Genomic DNA, 24926 nt, shown 5'->3' with positions numbered 1-24926 from the left:
CATTGTTGTAACATATGACACACACATTGTTGTAATATATAACACAAACATTGTTGTAACATATCATACATACACTGTTGTTATATATAACACATACATTATTGTAATATATGACACAAACATTGTTGATATATATATAAAACATATATTGTTGTAACATAACACACATGCATTGTTGTAACATATGACAGACACATTGTTGTAATATATAACACACATATTGTTGTTATATATAATTACATGTATTGTTGTAACATATCATACACACACTGTTGTTATATATAACACATACATTGTTGTAATATATGACACAAACATTGTTGATATATATAAAACATATATTGTTGTAACATAACACACATGCATTGTTGTAACATATTACACACACATTGTTGTAATATATAACACACATATTGTTGTTATATATAATTACATACGTTGTTGTAACATACCATACATACATTGTTGTAATATATAACACATACCTTGTTGTAATATATGACACATACAATGTTGTAATATATGACACATGAAGTAACTTGTAGACATTGTATTCTCAAACTGTAACAATTTGTAAGACGTATACCATTGTAAGCGGAATTCAGCTTATTAAGTCGTATTTGCTGATAGTTTCAACTTTTGTATCTGTCTAAATCAAAGTTGGTAATAGGCAAGACTTAATGCAAAACCGTTCACGAGGCCATACAATGAAGTGTATGATCTACAGCTGTTTCTCGATAATTATCTTATTTTCATTGGTAAACACGTTGCTGCAGCTACACCAAAAGTGAAGCAATCTAATATCTGAAGAAAGATGAAATGCTATTTTTCATTTCTATATGAAATGCAATTCATCGTCATTAGGAATCTTAAAATGCATTTCATGTTTAAGTCAATATTTTCAATTAATTTGTACATGTCTATATGACTATAGAAATATGTGTCTAATCTAGTAGTATAACGTCATTGATACTGAATCTGTCATATCAGGGATGATGTTTTAGCTCATGAATACAGGCCCATTAGCAAATGATTGATTAACTTACCAATGTAGGTTTAAATGATTAATTTTAAGACTACCGGATATCTTTATTGGTGTTTCATGTTAATTATTTTTAGATTGGTGCATAATAATTGCCTTAAAACAAATGGATGTATCCGGCATATTGAAACCTTGATTAGCTTATTAATCCAGTGTATCATATAATGACTTTTTTCTCGTTGTAAAAGTACAACATAATGGGAAGGTTAAATCGTGGAGCAACCCTGGGCGAAAACAGCATTCTTGATTGGAAAAAATGTGAAGAAAAATATAAATATAATTAGAGCTTTCAAAAACCCAATTAATTAATTGAGTTCCATGCGTGAAATTATTAAAGAAACCCTGTCAAAATGATACAAGATATTCGAAGTTCATTAATGTTTCTCTCCATTGCTATAGCTGTACATTCGTTGAAATGCTTGTATTTCAAAGTGAAGATAATATGGTTTTAATTGCATAATGTACTTTCGTTTTCAAAACAAATTTGTGCATACTGCTAGGTCAATCAAAACCAGTGACCTTACTAACGGTTTTATACAATTCAAAAACGGGTAAAGCCTCTTTTTATGGATAACGAGAATACAAAGGGTGCTCTGACCGCAAGAGAAAGCGATGTTCTCTTTCGTGGATAGTGAATACCATATACAACAGAGGAGTTCTCCGAACACAACCAGAAACATTCACAAGGAAATCACGAATAGCTGATGGGGTAAGTGTACTGCACCAACAGTGAAGAGAAGCAAACAATCAATGCAGTGTAAAAGTATTAAAACAATAAAACATCATAACATACAAACAGTAGCGGTAATAAATTAAAGATGTAGTATGGGCAATAAAATATATATATCGATCGGCAATCAAGTCCAATCCTCTTCAATGAAACTAGCTGTTGTTTTTCCTTGACTGAAATATGACATGTCTTGGAGTGAAGTGTATCCGGTTTCAATGAAAACAAATAATTTATGTAAATCGCCAAAATGACGTTGTGATCTACTCAAGACAATCATACTACTATAAATGTCAGGTCTTGAATTGATTCATGAAGGGTTCATAACGGTGCTAGTAAACACGTGCTGCTCAGTCATACACATGGAGTGTGTCGAAACATTGCGTTCATGCCAAAGTGGCGCCAGAAAAAATAGCACATTTCAGTCCACAAAATGAAGTAATCTATTTTAAACTGTCGTCTGGTATTGCTACGACATTTCCTGTATAAATACTATATTTTTTGTTACCACACTTTAGTGAAGTATAACAACCAACACACAATAATATACAACATTTATTTATATAACGCCCTATATTATTTGAAAAATTACTCTGAAGTACAACATATTCATTAGATACGTTTCTGCTTGTATTTTGAGTTTCGATCATGATAGGAAATCAAAAATCGTATTATCAGTTTAGTAATACTTTTCAAATAAATCAGTTCGTATTCATGATGAAGAAATCTTGTTGACCTATGCAAGACTAACCGCTATCACGTGAACCGGCGTTTAATGAGAACGAGATCTCGTATCTATTTTAAGAATAACCTTGCCTCGGTATACAACATTGTACCTTATCACCTTTTAATAACGCAGTACATTAATATTGCTATGTAATATGAGATTGATTTAACTTATTTTGTCATGGTTCATTGGTTATTTTGTTTTACTTTACTAAGATGAGAAAAGACTATTCCTTTCTTTATATTATTAACTCAATACTAAACAGTACTATTCAAATGTGCAAAAAACAGAAGCGCATGCCAATATTTGATATTTATCTAATTACACGGAAATGAAGCTTAACTAATATGATAAACAAAATACCACAGGACAAAATGTATCTTCGAAAATATTCACAGACGAAAGGTACCACAGCGTCAACACACAGGAACGAAATGTGTTATGCTTTCCATGCACAAGACCAAAATGTACCACGACGTAAACATACAAGAGCAAACTGAATACATGTACTCGTACCAAACCTTCAACACACAAGAATGAAATATATTATACTTTCCATACACATAAGCAAAATGTACCACAACGTCAACACACGACAAGAAACAAAAAGTGCGACATCGTCAACATACAAGAACGAAATGTATAAATCATTCGATCTTAAAGACCGAAATGTACCGCAACGTCAGCACATAAAATGTACAACACCGTCATCATACAAAAACAAATAAAATGTACGGAATGATCAATACACAAGAACAAAATATACTACTTTTTCCATGCACAATAGCAACATTTACCACAATGTCAATATACAAGAGTTAAATGTACCACAACGTCACCACATAAGAACACGCAAAACGTGCCACATGGTCAACAAACAAAAACAAAATATTCCATCTTTGCATATTGCAGAGTTACCTTCTCTTGGGAGCAGGTATTGATTGTTACGTCACTTGTTTGTGAGAGTAACGTCATCAATTTTTGAGAAAACGACGCAATTTTCTCACACAAACCAATGACGTAACAATCAATACCTGCCCCCAAGAGAAGATAACTCTGCAATACGCAAAGACGGAATATTACTCGTTCCATGGATAAGAGCAGCAAAATAAACAACTATGTAAAAATACAAATACAAAACATATTACTCTTTCGATGTAAAAGAGGGAAAATTTTACCACAACGTAAACATGCAATAGTTAAATGTACCACGACGTCAACACGCCAAAACAACGAAATGTACAACAACGTCGACGCACAGGAACACATTTCTCAACAGCGTCAGCACAAGAACAAGACATAAGAGAAAAGCAGAGTGAATATGAAACAGTCTGCAACAGAAACAAATGAGAAATCAAAACAAAAGAAAGACATCCTAAACCACCTAAGAACAGATACCACACGTCAAAAAGATGCAATAACTAATGGGACAAATATCTTTGCTCTCTAATACAAAAAGTAAATTAGTCAACTCTGCTAACAAGGATAGAACATAAAGATAAGAACGGAATGATATAGCAAAGCATTGTCCAGAAAAATTTCAATATTTGGTAGTCATGTATTTCAATCCCCCATACCTTTTTATAGGTGTCGCACCTTCGTTCCCCCTTTGCGTAGTGTTTTGGTATATTTCACAAAAGCACGCGTAAAAGAAACAAGTTCTATGAGTATCCTTTTTCTAAAGAAGACCTGTTATCCGTCACGTCGCATTATATTGTTTACATATCATGACAGTTCAGTCTACATCACCCGAGATCAATTTCGTGTCACCATGCTCCCACTCGCATATTCTAATACCATGTGTCACAAAGTACACAACTTACAACCTATTTATCACTTAAGTAAATCATTTAGCACAAACACAGGTTATCGCTACCCTTATCCCTACTTAAATCAGGTCGCATTATTCCTGTTTTAAAACACATACCTCACTCTCTGCAGATGAGGCAACCGACAGCGCCAGTCTAAGACATGTCAAATCTTATCAGTACTGTGTTGAATGCGTAGGAATACTAATTTGTAAAATTCTCGGATCTGCGGACGAGTCCTGGCCTCTTAAAGGTGTGGGGTAAAAAAATGTGTAGGAGGTGCTAGAAAGAAACGCCCTTAACATTCAACTCTATCTAAAATATGTGTCTAAAATATGCATATTAATGTAATAACATGAATGTGTGTAAACTCATTTATATAAGATATTGTTCAGAATATCTGAAAACTCATAATGTTATTTTTAACTTAACTTTTATATTACAATCCAAATCCCTAACTATTTAGCACAGAACATACATATGTTTTGACACTTTTACGAGATGGTACAATTCATCGTACAAGTAATCCGAATTAGGTCAATATCATCAATGTGACACAGGCAATTAAAAGTATATTCTTAGAATGTAGAAATCTGAATATATCTTAATCCACACGAAACTTTCATTATTAATTCCTTTAACATCTAAAAATATCCTATTCTGTATAAAACCTTCAATAATAATTCTTTTAACAACTGAATACATCCGAATCTGCAAATCTGCCCAAACATTTCTTAAACTACTAAATATATCCCAATCAGCACACAACTTTCATTGCTAAATCCATGACGATGTCGTCAGGGACTTGTACAGTAGCTGTTACGAGATAATTAAAGAGAGGAAACTTACATTCAGTCGTACCAGGTCCTCTGCTGTCAGGTCCAATCTGGCTGACTGATTACTGGGTGATGATGTTCCTCAATACACCTGTCCGGGGCGGCGAGTGTCACACTGAATACTGTGTGTATCAGCGGTGTGCATACCTACGGTATAGAGGCGCGATTAAATCTCACTGTGATCACCTTGACGATCGATAATTTACCTATTTATATTCTGAGCAATGTAGATATGTTATGCCTGAAATCACTTTATTTTCATTTGATTTCCTTTACCTTTCTCAACGTGAGCACGCTTAGTCTTTTTCCCTTTCGACTGTGCCAACAATAGTATGCTTAATCATCACATGAGGTTATTTTGATAACTGTATGGTAAAACGACGAATGTCGATGAAACCAAGCGAGTTAAGTGTTAATAAAATAGTTACAATATGTGCTTTGCATCAGTCACATCAGATGAACCTACGTCTTCTTGCCTTTTGCAAAAGCAAGATCACACTGGATATATCTTGGTGCTATATAAGATTTATTTCCATTGCCAAAATGATAACGTAAACGCTATTTCAGTACTTTTCATGTAAATCTATAAAAAGGTGTGGTTATAACATTATACAAAATATGACTATGCATACAAATTCTGAGATGTTAACTTACACACTACAAGTATTAAGAGAGAAAACCATCTATGTGTGTATATATATAGTATCGCTCACTGCCAATACACACAATTGTTAATGATTCTCGTACCACTGTCGAGCAGGTAACTATGAACTGGAAACCTGTTTCACCAGCAACACTGTGCGTTGGGTAAATAGTTTCTCCCACAACCATTGATGATCATTTTTGGTTACCCACTAGTGGGAAACAACAGGACGTGATTTCATTGGTCAATTTTCAAATTACGACGTTAAATAGCAATGCTTTGGGACGTCTTCTTCTGTGGTTACACCATAGATCATGACAATTGTTTCGCCAATCGGAATCAGAAACCATTTATTCCTAGGAGAAACCCATGTTTTTGAAAAACCTATACACTACATATACAAGTGTTAAGACAAAAGGTTTTATGCAAACTGTTACACAATACATGTGTATGGACATTATAGGGGACAAACTCTGCCTCATCCTGTTACGACATGTATCTCCAAACAAAGTCCGCACAACGAAACATGCAAATCAAGAGTTGTGACTGTTATCCCAGGCTTGGTGAAACAATTGGTGACAGTTTAAAGTAGGTTAGAAAGACCAACTTACATGTATAGTGTTAACGCTGGGACAACATTAGATAATACTAATCCCCTACAACTCGAGAAAAAATAAACCTTTTCACATTTATTATTGGTATTACCACCATTCAGTCTTCATAACAAATAACAAGCTTATCAAAGCAATCCCACACAATATATCATTTCGCAAACAGGAAAGATTACACAATAGACGATTGTCGGTCTACTCTCAGTAGATATACGAGCACCTCATCCATCAGTTTGTTAAGTATGCAACAGTCGTAGTCATGCAAATAATTATTCATTTTAACGTTTTCTTCTTTATTAATATGCAGTAATGATTCAATGATAATGACGTTATTTCTAATATTTGCAAAAAAGAAAAGAAAAGAGAAAACGGAAGATTTTATATGATATAATAGATACCTGGTACGATGGTATGAAACTCTACTGTGAAGCCAATCGATCGGTAGCTTAATATTGAAACAATTTTGGCCTTAAATGTACTGTATCATGCCGATAGTGATGTTTATCCGGGTCATAAACAACATGATGGATATAGGGACATGCTACCCGGATGTTGCGGATGTTCACGTAGAGACACAAATCGGTCGCACCGCGCGGATAGGATTCAAGAGATGACACATGCGTTACATCCAAGCCAGTTCTGCATGTATCAATTCTTCCGATAGATAGGGGTCCCCCAACGAGTGGTGGTTGGTTATCATGTTTATCTAACTCGAGTTCGTTTATCTTCAAATTCTTCAAATATAAAGACACGAGGTTATCGATTGTCTTTTACAATTTGAAAATTAACCAATGAACGTGATAACTATTCATCATAAGTTTTAACTCATGAACAACCGAATCTGGTATTAGATATTTAGCTGTACTGCTGTATGTTGAACCTAAAATAACTGCCAGTAGAACGTCAAAAAGAAGATGTGTCAGAGAAATGTGTTTATTGTCTTCAAACATAAACAAGGTAATAGAGAATTATCAAAGTGTATCACTTGTAACTTATGTATAGTTCATTGTTTTATGAATACGTTGAGAGAATTTTGATAACCAAATGTTTACCAAATCAATGCAATATATTCAAGCGATTAAAATGAAGTACGATAGTGATATTTTATCGATGGTTTACAATAATTTTATGAAAACACACCAATAAGATCATATTTGAAGAATGCATCACGTGAAACGATAAGAAAATGTAATCGTTTTTTGGATCTTTTGTGTTTCTTGAGATTAAACAGTGACGGCATTGTAGCACGCCATGTGCCATTATCTTAATAATATTGAAAAGACACAGTTAACCAAATTTATACATTGTTATTCCTTTCAACGCATAATTATGAACATAAAACACACAAAACTGAAGTTATTTGCAGTATGCATCGAGTTTCTCCGTAGGCAAGCATTATTTGTATTGTTTGTTTCTATCATTTGAAACATTTCAAACTCAGTAATTAAAATATCTTGCGATTAGGTATTCAAAGATATTAAAGAGATGAAAATAATCTTGTTGCTGTTTTCTTTTGTGAATTTAAACTCTCACAAAACATGCAAAACTTTATAGTTACATGATACAATAAATTATGTTAAAAAAGATTAAAGGAGATATATATATCTGTTTTCTTTTTCCAATATTTATTTATTGTCAAACATCCCTGACTTGTTTTTAATATATCATCGCCTTCGTCGGTACATCGGATCATATATCAAACGTAAAGCGAACGTTTTACATGTCGTACAAAAGTGCAGTGTTAACAAGAAAGAACACCCTTTGACCTAAAGACGACACGACCTCTATACGTAAGGATTTGTAAACAAGATAAAGAAACCGACGGATTAAATTATCACGATTGTTTGCTTTCTACTCCAAAGAGTTTATCGCTTCTGACTATACAGACATTTTTTTAATATTTATGGCGAAACCGAGGAACGAAAGGAAATACCCTAGACCCATGACAAAGCAGTTACAAAAAGTAGAATAAAAAGTAGAACTTCTAACGGTACACATCACGTTGCTCGCAACAATGACCTCATTAAAGGTCAATTTTAACATCTGATGGTTCACTTTGGGTAAAACAGGTCCGTACATGTCTATTCATCTTTAAGATATTTATTTAGTAAGTGGGTTGATGGAATAAAGAATTGGGAATAATTTAGTAAAGAACGACTACAGCAATCTGGCGCAAGACTGACTCTCAGCATGCAACGTCACAAAAACCGAGGTATTCACAAATTAACAGCAGATACAAGCATCTAAATCGTTTGTTGTTTTTAGAAACTCTTTGAAAACCTATCCCTTTAAAGTCGATTTAAGGATCCCCTTATCGCTGCCAGGAGTTGTATATATAAATCGGAAGCATTTTTCTCTCGGCATGATTAAAACTTTGATAAAACAACTTTGCAGGACTTTTATGAACTGTTTCGAACCCTGAACCTCAAATTGTTATGCTGCTATTCTAACCAACTAGGCTGTCTAGTCAACAGAAAAGCCCTCGCAAATTTGTGTTGCAGCTATGTCGTCCAAAACAAAATTATGGGGATGTTACTGTATCTGCAAAACCGATTACAGAATTATCTAGTGCTTTGTCTGCATTTGGACAGCGAACCTTAAGCTTGATTCTTCAAAATGAAATATTGATGCTGCATCATATACTATCTATGCGTCACCGTCAGTATTTTTGTCATGTTTTCTATAAATTAACCGTGCGGTATGTAAATATTATATATCAGTCATATTATCAAAATTTTAAACTATGTGAATGCAGTTAAGGCAATGTTCTATCCGCTTTATAGATGTATTGCATCCACTTGAAATTTCGATTTGAATTACATTTGGAGAAAGTGAGCTGGCTTTGCTGTATATCAACGGCCTTGTTGTGTTGGCTAAAGAGACTCGTTGCAGGGAACTAGTGCAGTCGATATTGTCCTTATCTATAGACATTTGAATAAAAAGGAAGTGATGTTAATGTAGCATGAACACTCTTTTCAGTCATATTGTAAATCTTCTCAATAGTTTAAACTCCCCATTGTACACGGAGGGGGTTGATTATTTAGTTATTTTGTAAAGTTAATAAAACATCTAGAATAGTTGCAATGTTTACGATGCCCAGAGATAATTTTGGAAAAGAGAAACTCATTGAAAATGCAATAAAGTCAACAAATCCACCACGTACACAACAATGTTGATCGGGTGTAACCTGCTCTAATTCATGTCGTTTGATATAATGGTATTATTTACTTATACAGCTTGAATTTGCCGATGTAAAGACTTTTTTGGACGCTTTACCGTGCCAACGCACCCACGCCCTCCCCTCCTTATTGAACACCCATCTGCCGACTCCGACAATGCTAGCCTTAGTCACCATTTTACAACCGCAACACATAACTATCTGAACGTTTTGAGAAGATCTATTCAAATTCTTGTGAATTTACATTTTTGTTTGTTCGCCACTTTTTCGCCGGTCTATGAAGTAATGGGTAAACACTTGTATTCGTGCACACATATTCTGACGCTCGATGGAGATCACCTGTCAATTAGCTCGATCATAGGATAGCACCCCGACAATTTAATCGAGTAAAAGTTCCTTCGAAGCATGTGTTCATACAGTTAGATCTGGAAATTGAGTAGCAATTCAGAAAAAGCGCAAAATGCTCCTAAGAAATAAGTATACCTCTTAATAAAAAAATATATGCAGTTAACATAATGGTACCGTTAAGACTAGAACACGATTACTATAAATATGTTTATTGATGTTAAGATTAAGCATCATTTCGAGGGTCGCAGTGTCTTAGAAACAATAAGGAACCTTAGGTCACTTCACCTGCTGAATGTGGACAACTAGCTAGACCTATTCCCATTGTATTCCAAAAGTATTCATCCCGCACTTAAAGATTCATTTGAAACATGAAATCAATCAGAGAACCTTTATCATAGTTACCTGCTATTAAAGCATACAATTATATAATAACGTCACTAAGTGTACTTGAAAATAATATATGCAACTAATATAGTCATCTCCATAAAAGTAATAACTAAGTGTATCTCAGTCAGCATCCACTTTCATCACATATTTATTTATTTTATGAGGCTTGATAACAACACACAATAAAAAAATACCGGAACTACAAAATGTCAAAAAGACTACGCAACCTGAAAGATATGAAAGTCACAGAGATGTTCTGCAACGTAAAAAACAAAAATATGCCCGTATCGTTAGTAAATAGGCAAAAAAATCGTACTGAATTTTGATAAAGAAAAAAAAACAGTAGCAAAAAGTTAGGAGACTGCAAAAACAAACCCGTGCAAAACACCAAGGCGAAACCATGAGCTCTAAAGGTGAAGTATATATTTGCACCACATGAGGATTCTGTCATGGTGCATACTGTCATATCAAGGTAACACTCTTTTATCAAGGAATTTCAGCGACGAAAATTAGTTCATTATGACGTCAGTATATTATATTGTGTGAATTATCACCGGGCAAAAAATGCAGGACAGTTTGTCATTGACACATTATAATTCATTGTATTCCAGTGTACGCAATTTTTATTACGGAGGTGGCTGTACATAAGATGCATGATATGCGCAGTACAATTCAAAACGGATGAGTTCTTCCAAAGATAGTTCGAATTTACGCACTCACATAGATTAAATAAGATAGCTTCATTGGTTTTTTGTGTATGTGAACAAGCGTTTAGCCTACCGCCCTTACTCGAAGCAAAACAATGGAATTTTAGTAGAGATTAAAATATCACCGAAAGACCAATCAACAATATGCGGGAATCTGTAAATACATAAATCACATGATTCATTAATGATCTAATAGTTAATGTAAATATAGCCACTCTTTAACCACATGTTTAACATATAGCACTATATTTATAATGCATATTTGATGCTATACAATGAGACATTCGTACCTGTAGCCCCAGGCATCGTGACCGTCAGACAAATGAACTTACCGTCATATTTTACACACAGATATTGTAACGTTAGATGACCATTATTGATGTTAAATACATTTAAAAGGTACAACATCACATCACAATAATAAGTGAAGTTCTCTATTATATCTAAGTAAGAGGAGTAAAAATTATTTCTCCATCGATATTGATGCTGTCGCTTAACATATTTATAAATGCACCGACCTTTTCACCGTAATGACCCCGCTGACGACCTGCTGTAATCAAGTTCTTGAGTAAGATACGAGTATGTCTTGTTGCTCGCTTCGACCTGACGGAGTTGATGTGTACAATATGACCTTGGTTGGAAATGACACCTCCTGTGCTGTAGCGTTTTAGGAGTATAATAATATCAGTCGTGAATATAAGAAGAAGACATAACATGTAAAACACATAGGAGTAGCTGCCGTAAATAATTCGTTATTAAAGAGTTCCTATTACATGTTCAGTTTTTAGTACATTTTACCAGTATAGGTATTTTTCACTGAAATTCTGAAGCTATTAAAAGAAATCAGTCACACTTGTTAAACTTAAATCGTTAAATCAACCGGAAACCACTGAGTATCCTCTGTGTACTCTTATCTGATATACAGTATATTAAAAACTATATCAATAAATGTAAGCCCTGATTGACTCCCACACAGGACTTTTACAAGACACGTATCTTTCACAAGATATGATTATGATGCATTTGCCAGAATGTGTACCTGTAACGTTTTGAGTCACATGAATGATGTATTGTTTCATTAAGCACGCAATAAAAATCAAAATTAAAGAGCTATTTTAATAATGAAATCAAAACCCACCTTTTCGGTTGTCTATATTTGTCTATAGTTACAGTTGCTGTGACGTAATTAAGAGTTATATAAAAGGCTGGGGATATAGAGGATTGGCATTTATAGCTTAATCATTGATTCATTTATTTTATTGCAATTTTCTTAATTACATAGCGTGTCTTTTATATCCATATTTACTACTTAGAAAAAATGAAATGACGCATATTAGTGGACCATATAAACAACGTATTCAAATATAGATATAGATATTAAAGCAAATGTCATATATTATTTCTGACACCATATATTGTATGTATCGTTGCTCACCCTATTATCATATTACAACTTCGAGTTATCACAAATGAACAAATCTGAAATATATCTCAAACAAGTACAGTAAACATATCTTTTACACAAGATTGAACGGATGCCGAATTGGCTTCGGTTATCCTGGACAAACAAGTATATATTGGACAGTTTGTAAAATCTTTAGTATATTAGTTCATGTAACACCGTAAATTGCATACCAGCTTTTTCTGCTGTCGATAAACTCCGTATGTTGTTGTGAATAAGTTGTCAGGCATATACAGAACACCAAATTATGTTAGCCGAGTTGTTCTCTTAAAGCAGTTTGTCTTTGGTATAGTTATTTTGGTATCAGCATGGGAATATATCATATACACATAAAGTGAACGAGGACTTGCAAGCAATCATAAGTTTGTTTGATTATATAAACATGACGTCATATTGACATAATACAGTAAGTAAATTCAGTTTAACACAATGGAGAAATTGTAAACTGTAGGCGAATGGTTGCCAAGAGAGATAAAGAAACATAATAAGACAGGAAAAAGATTAATATAAATAGTACAAACCGTCTCTAATGAGTCTTTTGATCAATAAATATATAATTCTTTTTTTCATCAAATCTATTTTACTTGCAGGTTATTTGAGGTGATTTATACACACCTTAGACTTTTAAAAGGGGTATTTTTTTCTTCTTTGAAGAGTACACATCTTTAGATGGCTTACTGTTTGATATTTTCACAAGGTATTTTTTTTTTATTATTCATATCAGAGAGCTACACATCTACATGTCCACTTATTGCTTGCAATAACATATTCCGTCTTTGCGTATTGCAGAGTTATTTTCTCCTGGGAGCAGGTATTGATTGTTACGTCATTGGTCTGAGTGAGAAAATTACGTCGTTTTCTCAAAAATTGATGACGTTTCTCTCACAAACAAGTGACGTAACAATCAATACCTGTTCCCAGGTGAAGATAACTCTGCAATACGCAAAGGTGGAATACAACAGATTAATGATGGTTTGTTTTATTTAGCTCCACAAGATACGAACGTCATTTGTAAGATGAACGCAACACACACAGGTGAGTGCACCTTAACAATTTGGTAACTGATACAGTAGGCCAAAAATAATCAACACTGTATCAGACAGCTGTTTCGTTCTTCTAGGACTCTTCGATGATGCTAGGGGTAGAAAATTAGGAAATGTAAATAGTCAAATGTACTGTTGAAACAGAGGGGCAGGTGCGTAAAATCCCTTAATTCATTAATCTAAGAATTTAGAGAATTACTGGTCAATTTTCAATTAAATCATTTAAAATCATATAACAGGAAAAAAATTTAAAAACATTTTATTAAGCTACTCTCACTGGTATATGTACTAGCTAAGGACATGTGATGACAAATAACAGATACATGTTAATTGATTACAATCAGGTACAAATTGGTACCTAAGACACGTACTGACATATATAACATATGCTGTTCATTCAATACTAAATGCTTCACATTGGTACCAAGGACATGTAATAGCATATCAGGTGTGAACGAGTACAAACACAGTAAGCATGCGACGACTAACCCACTAATGATGAATGGGTTCCCGCCAGTGTTACTATTTATAGCCCGAGGTGACGTGACCTGTCAGCCACTGTTTGATGAGATGTGGTATACAGCTTTTACACAATCATCAATAGCATACCAATATTTCTGTAGCATCATAGTTGATACAGTAGTGATATATCAATTCACAATTTAACGTATACGGACGATTACGCATTCGCTTACTCAATTGTTACCAGACGGTAGCGACGACCACACGAAAATACATATGACAGTATCATTGAAGACAATGATTTCTTTTTGTGAGACCAGGACAGTGCTGCAGGACGTAGTTCTACGCAGCTATGAATCGAAATCTATATGACAGACAGCAATGCTTAATGAATAAAAATGATGATTCGTTGCTATGAACATAATATGCATATATGCTTATCTTTTTCTGAGTCACAAACCTTTGACATTGTTTTATTATCATTTACATTTCATTAGTGTTGAATTACAAAAACGTCAATCGAATTTGCACTTCAAAACAATATTTTGGTCAATATTATTCACGAATCTCGAGAAAAATATTTCAGACTGACACTTACTATTATGGATTAGCATATTAACTATTTCCTGTAGATGTCTGGGGGATCTGATCGTATGCAGCTGTATCTCACCATTAGCTGTTTTGGTAGCGACAAACAGTGTGTTGACATGTTCATCAATTATTAAAATAATAACTGCAAACGTCATGTGTCATTAGATCAAGGTTTAAATAATAAAATAACTTTTCTGTAGATATAGCTTCTGCGTTACATAAAACATATATCCAAGAAATGACCTGCAGACTTTGTCTTTGACTGTCCATAGAACGAAGAATAACCCTGAAATACGCTCAATGACATGTCGTATTTAACTGACATTATTGACTTTAATGTCTTGGTTTTTTCTTTCCCTTTTACCCCTATCTTACTTCCTGGTGCCACAATAACATCTTGTGATATCGTATATCAAACTGTTATAAAAAATAAACTAGTCCATATCGGTCCTTCGTTATGCAAAACTTATATCACGAATTTACCTGCAAAAGAGAATGGACTATGTCTTTGATTGTATGTAGGAAGAAGAATAGGTCTGACGTACACTCCTTGAACTGACATAATTGACTTTAATTTCTTTTTTTTTCTCTTTCTCGTATACTCCATCTTAATTCCTAGTGCCACAATGACATCTTGTGATTTCGAACATTAAAATGTTATAAAGCTTAAACTAGCACTATTCCTGTGTTAGAAACAAGGTTTTAAACTAAACTTCTTAACTAAGGACCGGATACGTAACAATACCCATATACTCATAAGAATGCAAGGCTAAAATTTACGACATTCAAATATGTAAATATAGAAAATCATTCATGGAAATCAAAGTAAAACAATAAGAACTAAGTGGCAAAAAAAACCCAAAAAACCCCCCAAAAAACCCAAAAAACAAAAAAAAAGTAAATAAATAAACGTCCACTACCACAGAAAGCCTAAGGCAGACCCTGGTTGTCAAGTAATGAAAACGTTACCGAACCATATATGGCAACTCTCCGGATATAACCTGTTATCCTGATAGAATAATAATAACCCCTGTGAAATCGTGATAGGTACAGGATATCTTTCAACAAAATTCTGTGAGGTATAGGTTATTTCCCTTGCAATCCTGATAGGTACAAGTTATCTCCCTTGCAATCCTGAGAGGTACAGGATATCTTATGAGAAATGTTGATAGGTACAGAATATCTCCCTAGGTATCCTAAAAGGTACAGGTTCTATCCCGTGAAATCATGATAGGTTCATGGGATCTCCCCTGAACTCCTGAGAAGTACCAGATAGTTCTCGTGAAATCGTGATAGGTACAGGTTACCCCCGTAAAATAGGAACAGGTACAGGTTATCTCCCGTAAAATAGGATTAGGTTCAGGATATTTCCCGTAAAATCGTGATAGGGACAGGATATTTCCCGTGAACTCGGAACAGATATCGGATATCTGCCGTGGAATCGTGAAAAAATAGGGAATTCTCGAGTGAAATCCAGATAGGTAAAGGATATCTCCCGCGAAATTGTGATAGAAATAGGTTTTTTCCTGTTAAAAATTCTAAAAGATACATGATAACTCTTGTTGATTCCTAATAGATACTGTTGTACTTCTTCAACATCCGCGCTGTCTCTCTTGACATTATGATAGGTATAGGTTATCTCCCTTGAAATCATGTTAGGTACTAATCTACGTTATAAGAAGCACGAACAACTTTGACAATAATTTTGATTTATCATGCTTATATGGTGCTATGGGTGATACGATGTCAAGGTCATGGCGGTAAACCGCAGTACACGTCACAGCATGTCACTAATCTCCTGCTAGCATTGTCTGTGGGTAAGTTACTAATAATAACTAGCATACTGCATTGGAATGTCATTGGAGTGGTAGATATTTTAAGAGTAACAAAAAGTGTCGGTCCGTTATCAACAACAACTCAATCATCTTATATGTGATACATCACGTTGAGGTTTTTTTAAACGATGATGTATGTGTGTCATGTCATTACAGTATTGAAAAATCTATAATTAATTCAGTAAGAAAAAACACAAACTAAACGAAAGGTAAATTATTTAAAAAAAAATGTTTCAAAAGCCACATCCTTCAATCTAGAAAGAGTTTAAATGCCTGTACTCGAGATTTAAGTAATTTCACGACGGCATAATGCCGTTGGTCTTATTCCCTTAAATTGGGTTCAACATAAAAAAAAAACATTTTGTTACTTCTAGGCATACCCAACCCCACTTATATCAAGTCTCCGAGTTGGTATTCATTGATCTTCCTAAAATATTGTTCATATCACTATTTTAATGAAAACTGCATTAATTTTCACTGATTTCGTTAAAAAATAATCATGCACTACATTTTATTTCAAATGTTCAGCAGTGTTAATGGTCTGTTGACGAAGGGTAACGATGGTGACATCATCTCTTGGTGACGTCAACAACAAACGTATTGTTGATATTATATCAAATCATATCTACTCCTGATACTAAAAAGATCAACAAATTAGAACAACAGATGACGTCAAAACGACTTTAAATGTAGTTTCTTTCTAATAATAATAATAAATAGAATAATGGATGGTTTAAACGTCGATATGACGTATAGCTGTTCTCCCTTTCCCCCACACAAACCACCCCTGTGTGACCCATCGTCAATCTCTGTGACCTCTATCCCTACTCTTACTGCTCATCGCCCCCTTAATCTCTTCAATCACTCAGACTTCCTCTAATACTCGACGGGTGTTACTTGTATCCCTTTGACTTGTCAAAATCATAACTCGTATCTTATCTTATAAAGTGGATTTCAAGTTGTTGGAGAGGTAAATCAAATTGATACCCGAGTTATGCGAAGTAACAAATGATTCATTTGAGGTCAGGCGGGGGACAAGCGACATAGCTCTGTTACACAAGACGGTGTGATATATCTACACTTAGGGTAAATCACCATTATGGTTGTTTATCTGGCCATTATTCAGTAAAATAACGAATGCACATAAATTTTCAATATATAACAAATGTAATAAAATGCACTCATATGTCTAAATGAATAATGAGATGACGTTTAAAATGCACGATCAAATGCAAAAGTGAAAGACTTCACCTTTGAGTCACAAAAAGATTTTGTGGCAAAAAGTGCTACTTAGTATATATAATGCTTATTTTTTCATATTATTTTAACGCATATTTTGATATAAATAATCTCAAAATGACCACGCTGATTTTAAGATCTTTGCATACAAATCCCTGTAATGGATACTCATGTGAGATCCTTTATTTTCTACCGTATGTAATCAAATTAGAATCACAAACGTGAAATGAATAAGCAAACATTACATACCTCACCTTACATATGTGAATACATTTAATTGAAATTAAGACCAACCTTTAAATGCAATACGTACAAGTGAAGAACGCCAAGATATAATTTTTAAAAAAAAATCATGAAGTTTATTTCGATATTTATCAGCATATATTTATGTCATTTACAAAATGTACCACACAGCTGTTTTTTGCTATGGCTCTGTTTTCTGGTAAAAAACATACTTTATCGTTACATCTATCGAAGATGTCAAATTTCTTGATTAACACTTGATGGTAGTTTTGTTTTGTTTCAACCTTTTGATCTGCTGGCACGCTACATTATGTAAACACTGTAGTTTGACAACATTTAAGGAAATGCTATATAACAAGCTTCAAACCATTAACTTACTTTCACTAGTTTCAATTTCGTATATGAACTAATTGAACGATAAAATTAATTTTAAAATTAATTTTACTTGTCATGTTGGTAAACACTGAATGTTGTGCAGACTGCACAATGCATTTTTATAGACAGTAGAAACATATACATAATACCTATACCATAGATTAAAATAAAGTAAAAAAAGCATGCCACATGGTCAATATGCGATTTGTATGGGTATAAAGAGAATATAATACATCTCCAGCACACACGCAGACATACACATAGGGAGATAATAGCCAGTTGGCATAGGACTAGTAGTTAGCGCCTGATAAGGCAGCTCCTGTGATTTCCTCGAAATTGTATTGATTAATGTATATGCTAATTGTATTGATTATATAAATGGTAAATCTATGTACTGTAAAGCGCTTTAGAGCGCCTATTCGAGCTAGAAAGGGCGCTTTATCAATTGTTGTGTATTGTTAGTATTTATTTATGTACACGTATTGTTCTTATAAAGCTAAATATTAAAATCGTAGAAGATATTACAGCATGATCATACAATGGCTTGCTGACACTCGCTTCAAGAGTACCACGTGTGTACTGATTGGCAGATATGAAGCAAACGTGAAATAGACTTACCTGTCTGTGGATTAATTCTTGTCAAATGTTGTAACCTGTGCTTACACTGCAACTATATAGTCACTCCCTCTGTAACTTCATGTAGATGAAAGAGTTGCTAACAAAACAACTGTCACTTTAGCAGGGACATCTCAGATAGGAGGTGTTGTAACGGAATGCTGAAATAAACATGCACTTGTATTGGTTACTGTTCCAAGTTCAGCGTATTACTTGCTTAGTTGCGCTTTTATTTGCCACTGTTCCAGATTAAGCGTAGAATTTGTTGTCTAATTGCACTTTTGTTGTTCACTGTTCCAGGTTAAGAGTATCATTTGTTGTCTAGTTGCACTTTAATTGGTCATTGTTTCAGCATCAGCGTAGAATTTGTTGTATAGGCGCACATTTTATTGAGTTAAAATGGCAAAAAGAACAGTATTGGTTATGTATGTCATTTTACAAATCCCGTTATGCCCAAACAAATATTGTGTTGATAAATCCCTTACCAAAGCACAGTGTAGAATACACGAACAGATCTTCCTCCTAAGTGCCCTACTCTCGAACATTTCGAACGTTTAAAGAATCTATCAAGACACCTTTCATAAGACCCCCATCTATTCAGCTTTGATTTTACAGGTGATTGTCTGTTTTTAGCACTAATTTACATGTGTTTAAAGGTGAAAAATTACCGCAACACTTCCACATCTATGTAAATAAACGCAAGTATGTCGTAATAAGTTACATGTACATACCTTAAAATACACTAACATCGACATGGCCGCTTGTCAAACTCATCTCGGCCCCAAGGTGATAAATCGCTTTACCTGCCCTTTATTAAATCTATACAAGACACCTGAGCAACAGTTGTCGGCTGGCCTCAGTTATACTTCACCGCGACCTAAGTTATAAAGGTGGAAATTACTACAAACGTCACTACAGCTTCCATTTGAAGCTAGAAATATTATAACTGAAATCCCCATTTCTCTTATGAAGATATTTAATCGCAAAATGTCTTGGTGTATTTTATTTAAAATTATGCAAATGACATTTTCAATTTGATTTTAAGCCTGTACAAGTTGCAATATGTCATTATGAAACTATCACTACACAAGAAAAGGACTCGGCGTTTTATGTCATCCGTACAATGGAGATCTACCTGTACTATTTTTATGAACATCTGCTTTAAAAAAAACTTCGAATAGAACATCTAATGATACAAGTTAATACGTTTCTTGAGCCCAGACATAGATATGTCGAGTTCGTTCTGGGTTTTTTAGCGGTGTATCTCTGATACAGCAGCTTTGCTGATGGCTTGTTAAGAGTGACAGGTCACAAAGGATTATTGACATGTAAAACAACTGTTTCTCGAAAGTGTCAAAGTGTCATCTGGTCATGCTGTAGATATTATTCAGCTATTGTAATGCAGACGTTGCTAAGCCACACCTCCTGTCGCTCTGGGTGTTGATGTTGTTTGTATAGGTGTGGTATATCATTTTAAGATGAGATATTCATTATCAAGATTCTTCAATAATGAAGGATAATGATATCGACTACAACTTACTGAATGATATGTAGAGTCTCCAACCGTCCTGTTAATGCATTTATAGTTATAGGTATAGTTATTTAGTCCTTGAATGTTTCATACGATACAATAACAGTGATGTAGATGTAAAATATACTCCATTTTTCTGATACAATATACATGTACATAATTATATAGTGTGAATGGCATGTAGGGAAGTCTTTTTTCGTCTTCCACAAAACATCAATAATGAAAGATATGTAGGATAGTCTGTTTGCTTGTTTGTTTGTGTTTAACAAACAAACAAACTTTCCTACATATCTTTCATTATTAATGTTTTGTGTAAGACGATAAATGTAGGTTAGTACACATTGAGTGACACACACCATTCATATATAGAGAGAATGGTCTCCAATCGCCTAACACTATAATATATACCTATATGTATTAGTACACTAGTCTCTAATACCCTTATAATATAAATGTATACAGTTTAGCCTCAATCGTCTATGCTTATAGTGAAATATATAAAGGGGAATGATACACGTGGATAGTGTCTTATCAGCTGATAAAAGACGCTAAAATCAACCTTATAAATATTTTTCATTTTTTTTCATTTTTTTTTTTTTTTTTAATTTTCAAGCATTTTCAAATATATGTTACATAGCATATGAATGAACACACACGCACCACTCATTCATTCATCATCATCATTTCATAAATATCATCATCATCATTACACTACTTCATCATCATTCCATAAGTATCATCATCATCATCATCATCATCATCTTTATTACACTATTCCATCATCATCATCATCATCATCATCATCATCATCATCATCATCATCATCATCATCATCGTTTCTTAATTATTATCATCATCATCATAATTTCACTACTTCATCATCATCATCATCTTCATCCTCTTCACACCATTATAACATCATCTCACCTTTCATCATCATTATAATTAACTCATAATTGAGGATAACCTTGTTTTAATTGTACCAGAACGAATATCTGAAATCATTTACAATCAAATTGAAATGAGACTGTCATCGAATGTGATTTTAGAATCTCTCTTTATCCTTTAGTGTGTCTCTATGAAATATTTAACCTCTATATTGATTGATACAATAAAAATAAAATAAATGCTCATATTATTCATCAACCAGCATCTTTTGAAACCCTGTGTTGTAAATGTTTTATCATCAGCAATAGACATACTGTAGTTCACGGAATTCATGATATTTGGAGAAAACTCTTGAGTACCGTGTCATCTGCGACATGAAAGCATCATATGTAGGAGAAACAGGAATACAGACATCATGCTTAATATGCTTAATGCAATTACGTTTTGATTGCTATGCAAAACCAAGGAATTAGATATAAAAGTCCGTGGTAAAACCATGCCTTTTAAAAACATTTATAAATTTAAGAAAAATAATCGTAAACTAATACTGCGATTTGCCAGCACGTGTGTCGGTGATGCTCTTGAGAGTACGTTTGTAATCATATTGTTTCTTGACCTTTCCTGTTTCCTGTGATGGAACCTTAGCGCCCATCTTGTGCGGGTTATAACGTCAAAGAATGACAATTAAAACTAGACATATACACATGAGTTGTGTTTTCGGTCAACTAATTTATTTCATGGCGAAACCCATCAGTAGCACAGGTAGGTCTGATTCTGTAATTTTAAGCGTGGGAGGAGGAGATAATTTAAAATGCAAAGTGTTACTCTTTGATTGGCTGTTTACATGTACGAGCATATTTTGTTTATGGTCACTGCAGCTTTAAGAATACTAAGCAGTATATCTTTAGTTCGTACAAATGAAAAATGGATTTTAGATACCTTGTTTCTAATGCCCTCTTCCTTAACCACGGAGAGATTTGAGTGTATGCGTTGTTATTTCACACTAACAGAAGTCTTTCGTTCTTACGGAATTCTTTCTGAAAGTTTCAAAAAGAGCCCAACTACGTAGTCTTTGGGGAGGACTTACATAGGCCTGCATTTTGTCCAATCAAATTATTATTGAACAATGAAATTTGTCCAAATGAAATGAATTCTTTCTTCATAGAAATATCACCTTCTTACTTATATAGGTTTGCATTTTATCCAATCTTATTACTATTGAACAATATATTTTTTTTTTAAATGAAATGAATTCTTTCTTCACATAAATATTACCTTTTTATATTGTAGGTGTCAATAGTTTCGTTTCTACGATATTAGCAGCTGTAAAACATTTACAGTGTACATATGGAAAAAATCTATAATATGCCATTTCATAACGTACAATTTCATACTCTTGAAATTATATTGATTTAATAAATATAAATCAACAGGTGACTTTTCGCCAAAAAATATTCAGAGAGTGTCCCTGTCATGTCAAGACAGTGTCTTTGTCATATCCAGATAGTAACCCTGTCATATAAGGACATGCAGTGTATTTGCCTTATTTAGACAGTTTTTCTGTCATATTCAGAAAATATATTTGTCATATTCAGGCGGTGTATCTGTCATATCCCGATAGTGTGCCTGTCATATTCAGGCAGTATCTCGGTCATATCCAGACGGTGTATCTGTCACATAGACAGCACCTCTGTCATATCCAGACGGTGTATCTGTCATAAAGACAGTACCTCTGTCATATCCAGATGGTGTATCTGTCATATAGAGAGCACCTCTGTCATATCAAGATGATATATCTGTCATAAAGACAGTACCTCTGTCATATCCAGACGGTGTATCTGTCATAAAAACAGAACATCTGTCATATCCAGACGGGGTATCTGTCATAAAAACAGAACATCTGTCATATCCAGACGGTGTATCTGTCATAAAGACAGCACCTCTGTCATATCCAGACGATGTATCTGTCATAAAAACAGAACATCTGTCATATCCAGACGGGGTATCTGTCATAAAAACAGAACATCTGTCATATCCAGACGATGTATCTGTCATAAAGACAGTCCCTCTGTCATATCCAGATGGTGTATCTGTCATATAGACAGCATCTCTGTAATATCCAGACGGTGTATCTGTCATATAGACAGCACCTCTGTCATATCCAGATGGTGTATCTGTCATATAGACAGCATCTCTGGAATATCCAGACGGTGTATCTGTCATATAGACAGCACCTCTGTCATATCCAGATGGTATATCTGTCATAAAGACAGTACCTCTGTCATATCCCGATGGTATATCTGTCATAAAAACAGAACATCTGTCATATCCAGATGGTGTATCTGTCATATAGACAGCATCTCTGTAATATCCAGACGGTGTATCTGTGATATAGACAGCACCTCTGTCATATCCAGACGGTGTATCTGTCATATAAACAGCACCTCTGTCATATCCAGATGGTGTATCTGTCATATAGACAGCACCTCTGTCATATCCAGACGATGTATCTGTCATAAAGACAGTACCTCTGTCATATCACGATGGTATATCTGTCATAAAAACAGAACATCTGTCATATCCAGACGGTGTATCTGTCATAAAAACAGTACCTCTGTCATATCAAGATGGTATATCTGTCATAAAAACAGAACATTTGTCATATCCAGACGGTGTATCTGTCATAAAAACAGAACATCTGTCATATCCAGACGGTGTATTTGTCATAAAAACAGAACATCTGCCATATCCAGACGGTGTATCTGTCGTAAAAACAGAACATCTGTCATACCCAGACGGTGTATCTGTCATATAGACAGCATCTCTGTAATATCCAGACGGTGTATCTGTCGTAAAAACAGAACATCTGTCATACCCAGACGGTGTATCTGTCATAAAAGCAGAACATCTGTCATATCCAGATGGTGTATCTGTCATAAAGACAGTACCTCTGTCATATCAAGATGGTATATCTGTCATAGAAACAGAACATTTGTCATATCCAGACGGTGTATCTCTCATAAAAACAGAACATCTGTTATATCCAGACGGTGTATCTGTGATAAAAACAGAACATCTGTCATATCCAGACGGTGTATCTGTCATATCAAGTGTATCTTTAATCCAGACAGTGTATCTGTAATCTGTAGACAGTATCTCTGTCAAATTCAGCTAATGTATCTGTCTTATTTAGACAGTTTCTCTGTCATATTTAGATAGTATTTCTGTCATATCCGGATAGTGTTTCTGTCATGTTTAAATAATATCTCTGTCATATTTAGATAGTATTTCTGTCATATCCGGATAGTGTTTCTGTCATGTTTAAATAACATCTCTGTCATATCCAGACGCCACCTATTTAGACAATGGTGTTTAACATAAAGTAATTATCTCTAATATATTAAAGCAGTAACTCTAGCATATTGAGACTGTATCTTTAAACCTAAACTTGTCCACACTGTTCATCTTTTATACATCCTGTATACCTCCGATTTAACTCGTATATACACTTTCTACATCCTATATACACCCTGTATACCTCCGATATACCTCGTATATACACTTTATACATCCTATATACATTCTACCTATACATCCTATACACATCCTATATACATCCTATATACAC

The 24926-nt window shown here is 34.2% G+C and overlaps 1 protein-coding gene across 5 annotated transcripts in view; it reads right to left on the bottom strand.

Annotated features, from left to right (window-relative positions):
* Window positions 1-19687, bottom strand: part of LOC110452456 — a 37099-nt gene extending 17412 nt beyond the window's left edge. The window contains exons 1-3 of one of the 5 annotated variants that reach the window (XM_021501010.1): window positions 19611-19687; window positions 18883-19040; window positions 5154-5287 (exon numbers count right to left, since the gene is read on the bottom strand). The gene's annotated coding sequence lies outside the window, so the exon portion shown is untranslated. Of the gene's footprint in view, window positions 1-4073; window positions 4189-4423; window positions 4492-5153; window positions 5288-5887; window positions 5953-18882; window positions 19501-19610 lie in introns of those variants that run through there. The other 4 variants (XM_021501009.1, XM_021501011.1, XM_021501013.1 and 1 more) reach the window with 4 other exon arrangements.
* Window positions 19688-24926: the final 5239 nt, after the last annotated feature.

Source organism: Mizuhopecten yessoensis, unplaced genomic scaffold (assembly GCF_002113885.1).
Source record: "Mizuhopecten yessoensis strain PY_sf001 unplaced genomic scaffold, ASM211388v2 scaffold6683, whole genome shotgun sequence".
Classification (NCBI taxonomy): Eukaryota; Metazoa; Mollusca; class Bivalvia; order Pectinida; family Pectinidae; genus Mizuhopecten; species Mizuhopecten yessoensis.
Note: the sequence above shows the minus strand (reverse complement) of the source record. Positions and strands in the feature narration are given on the sequence as shown.